The sequence below is a fragment of the Urocitellus parryii genome, chromosome 1 (assembly GCF_045843805.1).
Source record: "Urocitellus parryii isolate mUroPar1 chromosome 1, mUroPar1.hap1, whole genome shotgun sequence".
NCBI classification, from domain to species: Eukaryota; Metazoa; Chordata; class Mammalia; order Rodentia; family Sciuridae; genus Urocitellus; species Urocitellus parryii.
The window spans coordinates 168,013,699-168,026,957 of NC_135531.1; the positions used below are offsets into that span (position 1 = coordinate 168,013,699).

General features: G+C 39.2%; 1 protein-coding gene and 1 pseudogene across 1 annotated transcript in view; one reads left to right on the forward strand and one right to left on the reverse strand.

Moving 5' to 3' along the window:
- Positions 1-13,259, reverse strand: part of LOC144257394 (obscurin-like) — a 247,939-nt gene that overhangs the window by 139,779 nt on the left and 94,901 nt on the right. The window lies entirely within an intron of this gene.
- Positions 10,397-11,024, forward strand: LOC144256273 (guided entry of tail-anchored proteins factor 1 pseudogene; annotated as a pseudogene).

A 13,259-nucleotide genomic window follows, 5' to 3' on the forward strand; every position in this document is an offset into this window, starting at 1 on the left:
AAATTTCCACCTTAACAGCAGAAAATAAAAACAAACAAGAAATTAATGAAGTCAGAGAAAAAAGAACCATCAGCACAGAAATAAATTAAGTAAAACACTTCTAAAATCTATAAAAACAAAAGCTGTCTCTAGAACAAATAAAATAACCTTGATAAATCTTTAGAAGAATGATAAGTAAATTTAATAATAGACACAAATTACCAATATTAGGAATGTGAGACATTATATCACTAAATATTCTATGGATATTAAATGAAAAGTCAACTTGTCCTGTTGGCACATTCTTGTAATCCCCATGGCTCAGGAGATTGAGAGAGAAGAATTGCAAGTTTGAGGCCAGCCTCAACAACTTAATAAAACCCTAAGCAACTTAGTGAGACCCTGTTTCAAAATAAAAAAAAAAAATGAAAAGAGATAGGGATGTGGGTTCGCTGGTTAAGCACTTCTGGGTTCAATATCAAGTGTAAAGGAACACCTGTGGAGGAATACCTGTAAGGAGGTGCACAAAGAACAGACACAGACACACAAGTACAAGCAAACAGGAGGAGTGGAGAGGAGCAAAATGAAGTGATGATGAAGAAGTACAGAAGTGAAATGACCACTCTTCCCTGCCTGGGAGTTTATAACTCAAAGAATATATACTTCCTGTTACTATGACTATATTCTAATTAGTATTTCTTTTTTTTTATTATTGATTTAGTTTTTGTTTTTATTTATAATGGATAAAAGAGATACATATCACTTTTAGTTTCACTTTAATATGTTCCTTTTATTATAAAGATTAAAATTAAGTAAAATCCAACTGGACATTGAAAATTATATAATTTTCAATGTCCAGTTGGATTTTACTTAACTTTAATATAATTTTTTTTTATTGGTCGTTCATAACATTACATAGTTCTTAATACATCATATTACACGGTTTGATTCAAGTGGATTATGAACTCCCGCTTTTACCCCGTATACAAATTGCTGTATCACATCAGTTACCCTTCCATTGATTGACATATTGCCTTTCTAGTGTCTGATGTATTCTGCTGTCTGTCCTATTGTCTACTATCCCCCCTCCCCTCCCCTCCCCTCCCCTCCCCTTTTCTCTCTCTACCCCTTCTACTGTAAATCATGTCTTCCATTTGTATTCTCTTGACTTACCCCTCCTTACCTCTTATATGACATTTTGTATAACCCTGAGGATCGCCTTCCATTTCCATGCAATTTCCCTTCTCACTCCCTTTTCCTCCCACCTCTCATCCCTGTTTACTGTAAATATTCTTCTCAAGCTCTTCGTCCCAACCCTGTCCTTGTTTACACCCCTTATATCAAAGGAGTCATTTGGTATTTGTTTTTTAAAGATTGACTAGCTTCACTTAGCATAATCTGCTCTAATGCCATCCATTTCCCTCCAAATTCTATAATTTTGTCATTTTTTAATGCAGAGTAATACTCCATAGTGTATAAATGCCACATTTTTTTTATCCATTCATCTATTGAAGGGCATCTAGGCTGGTTCCACAGTCTTGCTATCGTGAATTGAGCTGCTATGAACATCGATGTAGCAGTGTCCCTGTAGCATGCTCTTGTTAGGGCTTTAGGGAATAGACCGAGAAGGGGAATAGCTGGGTCAAATGGTAGTTCCATTCCCAGCTTTCCGAGAAATCTCCATACTGCTTTCCAAATTGGCTGCACCAATTTGCAGTCCCACCAGCAATGAACAAGAGTGCCCTTTTCCCCGCATCCTCTCCAGCACTTATTGTTGTTTGACTTCCTAATGGCTGCCAGTCTTACTGGAGTGAGATGGTATCTTAGGGTAGTTTTGATTTGCATTTCTCTGACTGCTAGCGATGGTGAGCATTTTTTCATGTACTTGTTGATTGATTGTATGTCCTCCTCTGAGAAGTGTCTGTTCAGGTCCTTGGCCCATTTATTGATTGGGTTATTTGTTATCTTATTGTCTAATTTTTTGAGTTCTTTGTATATTCTGGTTATTAGGGCTCTATCTGAAGTGTGTGGAGTAAAGATTTGTTCCCAGGATGTAGGCTCCCTATTTATCTCTCTTATTGTTTCTTTTGCTGAGAAAAAACTTCTTAGTTTGAGTAAGTCCCATTTGTTGATTCTATTTGTTAACTCTAGCGCTATGGGTGTCCTATTGAGGAATTTGGAGCCCGATCCCACAGCGTGTAGATCATAACCAACTTTTTCTTCTATCAGATGCCGTGTCTCTGATTTAATATCAAGCTCCTTGATCCATTTTGAGTTAACTTTTGTGCACGGCGAGAGATAGGGATTCAGATTCATTTTGGTGCAAATGGATTTCCAGTTTTCCCAGCACCATTTGTTGAAGATGCTATCCTTCCTCCATTGCATGCTTTTAGCCCCTTTATCAAAAATAAGATAGTTGTAGTTTTGTGGATTGGTTACTGTGTCCTCTATTCTGTACCATTGGTCCACCCGCCTGTTTTGGTACCAGTACCATGCTGTTTTTGTTACTATTGCTCTGTAGTATAGTTTGAAGTCTGGTATCGCTATACCGCCTGATTCACACTTCCTGCTTAGTATTGTTTTTGCTATTCTGGGTCTTTTATTATTCCATATGAATTTCATGATTCTTTTATCTATTTCTACAAGATATGCTGTTGGGATTTTGATTGGCATTGCATTGAACTTATAGAGAACTTTTGGTAATATCGCCATTTTGATGATGTTAGTTCTGCCTATCCATGAGCAGGGTATGTTTTTCCATCTTCTAAGGTCTTCTTCTATGTCTTTCTTTAGGGTTCTGTAATTTTCATTGTATAAATCTTTCACCTCTTTTGTTAGGTTGATTCCCAAGTATTTTATTTTTTGGGGGGATATTGTGAATGGAGTAGTTGTCCTCATTTCCGTTTCAGAGGATTTGTCGCTCATATACAGGAACGCCTTTGATTTATGCGTGTTGATCTTATATCCTGCCACTTTGCTGAATTCATTTATTAGCTCTAATAGCTTCTTTGTAGACCCTTTTGGGTCTGCTAGGTATAGAATCATATCATCTGCAAATAGTGATAATTTAAGTTCTTCTTTTCCTATTTTTATGCCTTTAATTTCTTTTGACTGTCTAATTGCTCTGGCCAGTGTTTCGAGGACTATGTTGAACAGAAGTGGTGAGAGAGGGCATCCCTGTCTTGTACCAGATCTTAGAGGGAATGCCTTCAATTTTTCTCCATTCAGAATGATGCTGGCCTGTGGCTTATCATAGATTGCTTTTACAATGTTGAGGTATGATCCTGTTATCCCTAATTTTTCTAGTGTTTTGAACATAAAGGGATGCTGTACTTTGTCGAATGCTTTTTCTGCATCTATTGAGATGATCATATGGTTCTTATTTTTAAGTCTATTGATGTGGTGAATAACATTTATTGATTTCCGTATATTAAACCAGCCTTGCATCCCAGGGATGAATCCTACTTGATCATGATGTATAATTTTTTTGATATGTATTTGAATCCGATTCGCCAGAATTTTATTGAGGATTTTTGCGTCAAGGTTCATTAGAGATATTGGTCTGTAGTTTTCCTTCTTTGATGAGTCTTTGTCTGGTTTCGGAATCAGGGTGATGTTGGCCTCGTAGAATGAGTTTGGAAGTTCTCCCTCTTTTTCTATTTCCTGAAATAGCTTGAAAAGTATTGGTGTTAGTTCCTCTTTAAAGGTTTTGTAAAACTCTGCTATATACCCATCCGGTTCTGGGCTTTTCTTAGTTGGTAGTCTTTTGATGGTTTCATCTATTTCCTCTATTGTTATTGGTCTGTTTAGGTTGTCTATATCCTCCTGGCTCAATCTGGGCAGATCATAGGACTCAAGGAATTTATCTATGCCTTCACTATCTTCTATTTTATTGGAGTATAAGGATTCAAAGTAATTTCTGATTATCTTCTGTATTTCTGAAGTGTCTGTTGTGATATTGTCTTTTTCATCCCATATGCTAGTAATTTGGGTTCTCTCTCTTCTTCTCTTCGTTAGCATGGCTAAGGGTCTGTCAATTTTATTTATTTTTTCAAAGAACCAGCTTTTAGTTTTGTCAATTTTTTCAATTGTTTCTTTTGTTTCAATTTCATTAATTTCAGCTCTGATTTTAATTATTTCTTGCCTTCTACTTCTTTTGCTGTTGTTTTGCTCTTCTTTTTCTAGGATTTTGAGATGAAGTATGAGATCATTTATTTGTTGGTTTTTTCTTTTTTTGAGGAATGAACTCCAAGCAATGAATTTTCCTCTTAGAACTGCTTTCAATGTGTCCCATAGATTCCGATATGTTGTGTCTGTGTTTTCATTTAACTCTAGGAATTTTTTAATTTCCTCCTTGATGTCTTCTAAAACCCATTGATCACTCAGCAACCTATTGTTCATTCTCCAGGTGATGCTTGCTTTTTCCTTTCTTCTTTTATCATTGATTTTCAATTTCATTCCATTATGATCAGATAAGATGCATGGTATTATCTCTACCCCTTTGTATTGTCTAAGAGTTGCCCTGTGACATAGTATATGGTCTATTTTTGAGAAGGTTCCATGTGCTGCTGAGAAAAAAGTGTAGCTACTTGATGTTGGGTGGTATAGTCTATATATGTCAATTAAGTCTAGGTTGTTAATTGTGTTATTGAGTTCTATAGTTTCCTTATTTAACTTTTGTTTGGAAGATCTGTCCAGTGGTGAGAGAGGTGTGTTGAATTCTCCCATGATTATTGTATGTTGGTCTATTAGACTCTTGAACTTGAGAAGAGTTTGCTTGATGAATACAGCTGCACCATTATTTGGGGCATATATATTTATGATTGTTATGTCTTGTTGGTGTATGGTTCCCTTGAGCAGTATGAAGTGTCCTTCTATATCCCTTTTGATTAGCTTTGGCTTGAAATCTATTTTATTAGATATGAGTATGGACACTCCTGCTTGTTTCCGCGGTCCATATGAGTGATATGATTTTTCCCAACCTTTCACCTTCAGTCTATGTATATCTTTTCCTATCAAATGCGTCTCCTGTAGACAGCATATTGTTGGGTCTTGTTTTTTGATCCATTCTACTAGCCTGTGTCTCTTAATTGGTGAGTTTAAGCCATTAACATTTAGGCTTATTATTGAGATATGGTTTGTTCTTCTATCCATATTTGTTTATTGATGTTACTAAACCTGATTTGTTATCCTCTTTGACTACTTTCCCCCCTTTACTCTCCTACCTCCCATTGTTGGTTTTCAATGTTGTTTTCCATTTCCTCTTCCTGTAATGTTTTGCCAAGGATTTTTTGAAGAGATGGTTTTCTAGCTGCGAATTCTTTTAACTTTTGTTTATTGTGGAAGGTTTTAATTTCATCTTCTAACCTGAAGCTTAATTTCGCCGGATACACGATTCTTGGTTGGAGCCCATTGTCTTTCAGTGTTTGAAATATGTTATTCCAGGATCTTCTAGCTTTCAGAGTCTGTGTTGAGAGATCAGCTGTTATCCTGATTGGTTTACCCCTAAATGTAATCTGCTTTCTTTCTCTTGCAGCTTTTAAAATTCTCTCCTTATTCTGTATGTTGGACATCTTCATTATAATGTGTCTAGGTGTGGATCTCTTATGATTTTGCACATTCGGCGTCCTGTAGGCTTCTAGGATTTGGGATTCTGTCTCAATCTTCAATTCTGGGAAGTTTTCTCGTATTATTTCACTGAATAGACTGTTTATTCCTTTGGAATGGAGCTCTGTGCCTTCCTGTATCCCAATGACTCTTAAATTTGGTCTTTTGATATTGTCCCATTATTCTTGGATGTTCTGCTCATGGTTTCTTAGCAGACTTGCTGAGCTGTCTATGTTCTTTTCCAGTTGAAATACTTTGTCTTCATTGTCTGATGTTCTCTCTTCTAAGTGATCTACTCTGCTGGTAGTATTCTCAATTGAGTTTTTAAGTTGGTTTATTGTTTCCTGCATTTCTAGAATTTCAATTTGTTTGTTTTTTATTACCTCTATCTCCCTGTGAAATTGATCTTTTACTTCCTGGATTTGTTTGTCAATGTGATCTTTCATTGTCTGATTTTGCTGTCTCATGTCTTCCTTGAGACTCCAGATCATCTGAAGCATATATATCCTGAACTCTTTATCTGATATTCCATCTGTTGCAGCTATTACCTCTTCTAAAGTTGAGTTGACCTGCATTGCTTGTGGTCCTTTCTTTCCTTGTCTTTTCATACTGCTCGCGTTTCTTTCTGCTTGGTGCAACTGTTGTGTTTTGAAATTTACCCCCTATTTATTTATGTTGCTCTTGTATACTTGAAAAGTCTCCCTTGCAGGTGCGGGTGGCGGCTGTGCCCCTACTCCAATTGGGGTGACGTGTCTACCACGCTGGCAGCTCTCTGGGCCTGTTCCGGGAGTGGAAGGCGGCTCTGCTCTGTCCCTATTCCAATTGGGGTGTCGTGACTACAATGCTGGCAGATCGCTGGGCCTGTTCCGGGTGTGGGCGGTGGGCTTGGCTGGCGGGATTCCACCTAATGGCAGTCCCTAACCTCCCTGCTTGCTAATTAATGGCTTCTCTGAGGCGCCACGCCTTCTGTAGCTGCGGGGCAGGCCGCGCGAATCAGTTGGCCTGGATCTCCGGGGTCCTGCTGCTGGCTGTTTTGATGTTGCAAGCTGTTGGAGAGTGGTGGTGTATTCTTCAGCTTTCCCGGATGGTGGCCACTGACTGCCTGGATGGAGTGTCCGCTGTTTTGATGTTGCACTCTGAAGGAGAGTGGCGGTGTATCCTTCAGCTTTCCCGGATGGTGGCCGCTGACTGCCTCGGTGGAGTGTCCGCTGTGGGGGATGGGACTGTACCGCTTCCTTCCCCTTCTGAGAACCTGTGCTCGGCCCAAGGGTCCGTGTGGGCTTGGCTGGTGGGATTCCACCTAATGGCCTTCCCTAACCTCCCTGCTTGCCAATTAATGGCTTCACTGAGGCGCCACGCCTTCTGTAGCCGCAGGGCGAGCCACGCGAATCAGTTGGCCTGGATCTCCGGGGCCCTGCTGCAGGCTGCTGGGATCCCTGGCACTCTATCACTTTGATTTTTTCTGCTTGCCCCTCCCCCAGCGCTGGCTAGCCAGGTTTCCTTTTGGCTGCTACTGGGAGGAGGGGTTGGAGGTCAGGTGTCTCTGGTTTCCCCCTAGTCTGTATGGAGGCTCAGCTTGATACTCCCTCTCCGGCAAGCCTAGGGGAGATTTTATGCGAATTCCCGCTGTCTGGGGGGTGAGCTGAATGACACCGACCTGTTTTGATGTCGCACTCTGAAGGAGAGTGGCGGTGTATCCTTCAGCTTTCCCGGATGGTGGCCGCTGACTGCCTCGGCGGAGTGTCCGCTGAGGGGGATGGGACTGTACCGCTTCCTTCCCCTTCTGAGAACCCATGCTCGGCCCAAGGGTCCGTGTGGGCTTGGCTGGTGGGATTCCACCTAATGGCCTTCCCTAACCTCCCTGCTTGCCAATTAATGGCTTCACTGAGGCGCCACGCCTTCTGTAGCCGCAGGGCAGGCCACGCGAATCAGTTGGCCTGGATCTCCGGGCCCTGCTGCAGGCTGCTTGGATCCCTGGCACTCTATCACTTTGATTTTTTCTGCTTGCCCCTCCCCCAGCGCTGGCTAGCCAGGTTTCCTTTTGGCTGCTACTGGGAGGAGGGGTTGGAGGTCAGGTGTCTCTGGTTTCCCCCTAGTCTGTATGGAGGCTCAGCTTGATACTCCCTCTCCCGGCAAGCCTAGGAGAGATTTTATGCGAATTCCCGCTGTCTGGGGGGTGAGCTGAATGACACCGACCTGTTTTGATGTCGCACTCTGAAGGAGAGTGGCGGTGTATCCTTCAGCTTTCCCGGATGGTGGCCGCTGACTGCCTCGGCGGAGTGTCCGCTGAGGGGGATGGGACTGTACCGCTTCCTTCCCCTTCTGAGAACCCGTGCTCGGCCCAAGGGTCCGTGTGGGCTTGGCTGGTGGGATTCCACCTAATGGCCTTCCCTAACCTCCCTGCTTGCCAATTAATGGCTTCACTGAGGCACCACGCCTTCTGTAGCCGCAGGGCAGGCCACGCGAATCAGTTGGCTTGGATCTCCGGGCCCTGCTGCAGGCTGCTGGGATCCCTGGCACTCTATCACTTTGATTTTTTCTAATTAGTATTTCTTTAACCCAAGTGCTAGCTAACTGAGGTAAGATCCCCTTAATACAAACACAGAGTAATTTCTCTCCAAGGACATTGTTAAGGAGACCAGATAGTGACTGCTTAGTTGTCTAATTACCTCACAGGGAGGAGGCTGGGTATGCCAATTGTGGGAATCAGGGCACCAGTTAACACCCCTGGGAATTTGCTCACCAGGGGAAATGCTTCCATGTCTATTTCCATGGACAGAATATCTACAAACAAGCACTCAACCATATTCTCCTCAAAAAAAGAATCAGAATATATTATGAATTACTTTATGCCAATAAATTTGACAACTATTATAAAATGAATAAATTCTTACAAAGTTCAAAATAAACCAAAATTTACTCAAGAAGAAATAGATTTTGGTCAATTGTCTTGTATCTATAAAAGAAATAGAAATTTTAGTTAAAAACCCTTGTACCAATAGAATCCAATCTCAAGTGGCAACAATATTGAATTCCAATTACAAAAGGAAGAAGTAATAAAATTTTACACAAAACTATAAAGAAAGATGAAGTGCTTTTCAACTCACTTAATGGGTCCAGGATTATTTTCATGAAAAAAAAACCAGGAATGAGCATTGCAAGAGAATATTATTATAAACTAAGATCACTAATTCCCTAATGATTCCCCCCAACACTCCCACCCCAACCCCCCACACAATGATCTTGGATGCAAAAATTCTAACCAAAACTTGGCAAAGAAAATTCAACAATATAGGAAATAGGTTAATATATCATACCAAAGTTTTTCATAGAGATGCAAAGTTGATTTAACATTCCAAAATTGATCAATGCAATTCCATATCAATGATATAAAACGACATATATATGTAGTATGCATATACATATACACATATATATTCGTAAAATCAATAAGTGTAGAAAAGTATTTCCTAGTAACCCAATAAAAACTTCTGTTTAAAATTTTAGCAAACTAGGAATAGAAAGTAAGTGCCTCAATCTGACACAGGGAATCTATTAAAAACTTATCGGAAACACAATACTTAATGACAATAGACTGAATACTTAACCAAATCCTCAGAAACAAACAGGGTTTTGTACATATCATTTCTTTCTGTTTGCTACTAAAGAGTCTGTCGATGTACTCAGTTAAGGGGGGAAAAACACTAAAAATCATACTAATGAAAAATTAAAAAAATAAATTAACTTTATTTGCAGAAAACATGAACATTTATAGTAAAAATCACTGAATCTTTTAAAAATGTCTGGAAGTAATAGTAAAATTGCAGGATTCAAGATCAACCTACAAATAAAAATCAATTGTATATATGGTAGAAGTGAATGCTCATAAATTGAGATTTAAAAAAAAGATACCATTTTGTTGTGGGTCTATAGCTCGGAAAACACTCTCAACAGAATTTTTTCCAAATTGGAGAGTCTTTATTTAGCTAGCTGGCGACTGCTCCCTGATGGACCCAAACTGTTTCTGCCAGGAACAGTACAGGGTGCAAGTTCTATGGGGATTATAAGGGGAAAAACAACATCCTCGAAAATGTAGATGCAAGCAAGCAAGGAGGACACAGAAGCTAAAGTTAACAATCAGCCACCCAATGCATATAACCACATCCTTGTTCCAAACACATGCAGTACAAAAATAAACAACTTTTATAAGAAATAAGTTATATAACTAGGGTTACATTTTGGAACTTCCAAATGGAGTCACTTAGGCAAGGTTTTGTTTTGTTTTGTTTTGTTTTTAAGTTGTCAATAGACTTTATTTATATGGGGTGCTGAGAATTGAACCCAGTGTCTTACAAATGCTAGGTAAGCGCTGTACCACTTAGCCACAACTCCAGCCAAAGGCTAAATTCTTTTAAGTACAGTCAGGATAACTTAACATTATTTATCCTATTATCTAATCTTGTCTTATCTATTAATATCCTCCATTTTATAGGGTGCTTATTGGGCTGATCCATAATCTAAGTTGGGCTATAACAATTAAAGAAAGCATCAAAAATGTAATGTGTGTAGGAATAAATTTTACAAACCTCAATCAAGGAAGCAGGGCTAGTGGGACTCAGTGCGCAGTTGCGGGTGCGCCTAGTGATGAGGTCCCCTTGGAGCTTCTGTTAGAGGTGCCTGGGCTGCAGGGAGTATCTGGGAAGAATGGAAGAACTTGACCAAGTCCCAGAGCTGGACGTGGCTGCTGGTCCTCTGCTTCCTGTTTGGATGCAATGTCCTTTTGATCCTCCTTCTGACCTTGTCCTCCTTCATGTCCAGAGTGCTGCAGAATGATACAGAGCCAGAGCCGCAGATGAGGGCAGAGATGCAGGATATGAAGCAATTGTTCTCCATGGTCAACAAGATGGATGAGTTTGCCAGATATGCCAGGCTGGAATGGAGGATCAACAAGATGGTGGACCAGCTCAAGACTTATGTGAAAGCACGGACTGCTCAACTAGCCAAGATAAAATTATTTTTTTTAATTTTTTTAATGATTTTTTTTTTAAAGAGAGAGGCAGAGAGAGAATTTTAATAGTTATTTTTTAGTTATCGGCGGGCACAACATCTTTGTTTGTATGTGGTGCTGAGGATTGAACCCGGGCCGCACGCATGCCAGGCGAGCGCGCTACCGCTTGAGCCACATCCCCATCCCGATAAAATGATTTTTGAGTGTTGCTTTCTGTACATTGCAAGCTACCTTGATGATGTCACTCATTTGGAAGTAGTATTCTTCCCCTGTGACTGTTGTGCTGAGGAAATGGATAACACCACTAGACCTCCTGGTAGCCTTCCCTGCTAGAACAGCAGGTGCTGTTGGAATTATTAGTTGGATTTTAGTCTGTAACAAGTTGTGGTGACCCCTTGTACTTTACCCTTTCAGTCGAAAAGAAAGATGAATACCACTGTGGGATTTTGTTGTTGTTAAACTGGGGGTTGAACTCAAAGGTTCTTTACCACCTAACCCCAGCCACAGTCCTTTTTATTTTTAATTTTGAGACAGGTTCTTGGTAAGTTGCCCAGCCTGACCTCAAGCTTACCATCCTCATACCTCTTCCTCTTGAGTTTTTGAGTTACACTTGTGCCCCACCGCACCTATCCCAGCTATTATGACTTCTAAAATGATTCTCTTATTAGGTTAAAAGTCTGATTGCTGCTTAAAAAGACAAAACAAAAAAACCCAAAGTACATAGGGTAGTTTTGTACATAATTGAATATGTTCTTGGGCTTTATGTGAGATTCTTGTAAGAATCCCAGTATTCTACAGTATTCTACAGTAACACCAGATTCGAAACAGGATGGGGGCCTACATGCCTTACTCCTGATTTGCTCTATTGGCACATTGTGGTCCTGTTGCCAACTGGAAAGTCAAAATTTTCTAAAAACTTGAATACTTTAAAAAATATTTTAATTTATATATTTTTTAGTTGTAGATGGTGCTGAGGACAGAACCCAGTGCCTCACTCATGCTAGGCAAGTGCTCTACCACTGAGATACAACTGCAGCCCAAACTTAAGTACTTTTATATCTATTTTAGAAAGTTTTATTACAACTACTAGAACTTGAACATTTGGTTTATTGTCTCATGTAGTGAAATTGAAAGAATAACACTAATTGACATTGTGTGTTCTTTGTGTCTAAAGTCATTAGTTGGATGAACATTTCTATAGTGTATATCATCTACTTATTTGCAACTGTTAGTTTTTCATTACAGTGTTTTATAAATGTACTGAAGAGACCATAATGCATTGTTTTGTGATTGACCATATGACACAGAATGAGAATTCAGTAATGAACTTTCCTTTGGTTGGAAGAATGATTGATATTAGTGTAGAAACAGAAGATCTGTCCTTGAACCATAAATGCTCTTCAGCAGGGAGTAAATGCTCATATAATTAAATACCTATAACTATAAGCTACCATAACTTCTATATTATGATATGTAAGTAAGTCATTTTATGTTGCCTTTATAAGGTATATGGGTAAGGTTACATTTATAGTTTTCTATTTTTTGATTCTTACTCTTTGTTATTCAGAAAGTTTTTCCTTGGAACCTATTTTCACATTTAGCACTGTTTTGGATGCTGAAAAATATATAATAGCATTTTTATTTGGTATTTAATATATTTACTTTTAATATTGGACAGGTTGTCTATCCCGTTCCATTTTAGAACATGAATATATCTGTAGGGATATCAAATTTGGGTTAAAATAAATAAAGGACCCAAACAAAAAGCACTTAAGTTAGAAAACCACAAGCCATTATATAAAGAGCATAAATCATGCTGTCTTTTGTTAAGTGGGTCCACATTTAGAAGGTCAGGGGCTCACCCTGATTATGAATAGGTTGAGTTCTTTTGTAAGTCTTGAGTGTCATAATCAATCAATCAATCTATCTATCTATCTATGTTTAGTACAGTAATATAAATATGCAGAAAAAATTACACATACATGTGTACATATGTAATAGGGCTTCCAAAAGACAGAGCATCATTAAATGATTATAGATATTTGTAGATTTTAAAGCTGAAACAATCAGTTCACACTGGCTATTATTTTTTTTCAACATTTTTAAAATTTGTGCATTATAATTGTACATAAGAAGGATTTGTGTTACATATTTATACATGCACAAAATTTAAAAATATAATTTGGCCAATATTGCTTCCCAGCACTTCTTCCCTCTCTGCCTACCTCTCAACCCTTGGTCTTTTTCTTTAATTACCTCCCTTTCATCTTCCTGAGATCATCCCCCACACCTTTCTATTTCTTTTTCCATTCTAGCTTGCACATATGAGAGAATGCATATGATCTTTGATCTTCTAAGTTTGACTTATTTTGTTTAGTATTATGGTCTCCACCCATTTTCCTGCAGATGACATAATTTCATTTATTTTATGGCTGAGTAAAGGTTCATATTATCTCACTTCTTTTTGAATTCCTAGCATTAGGCACACAGGGAAGCTAGTGTTAGTCCATCATATTGATGATAGTAATAGCACAGCCCTCCTTTCTCATTCGCCTCCAATTTTGGTGTTCCTCATGTGTGCCTGCCATGATCCTTTGGGTGATCTTTCATCCTTGTGGTGGAATAGTATAACTTGCAGTAAGGATGAAGGATACTAAGCCAGAGA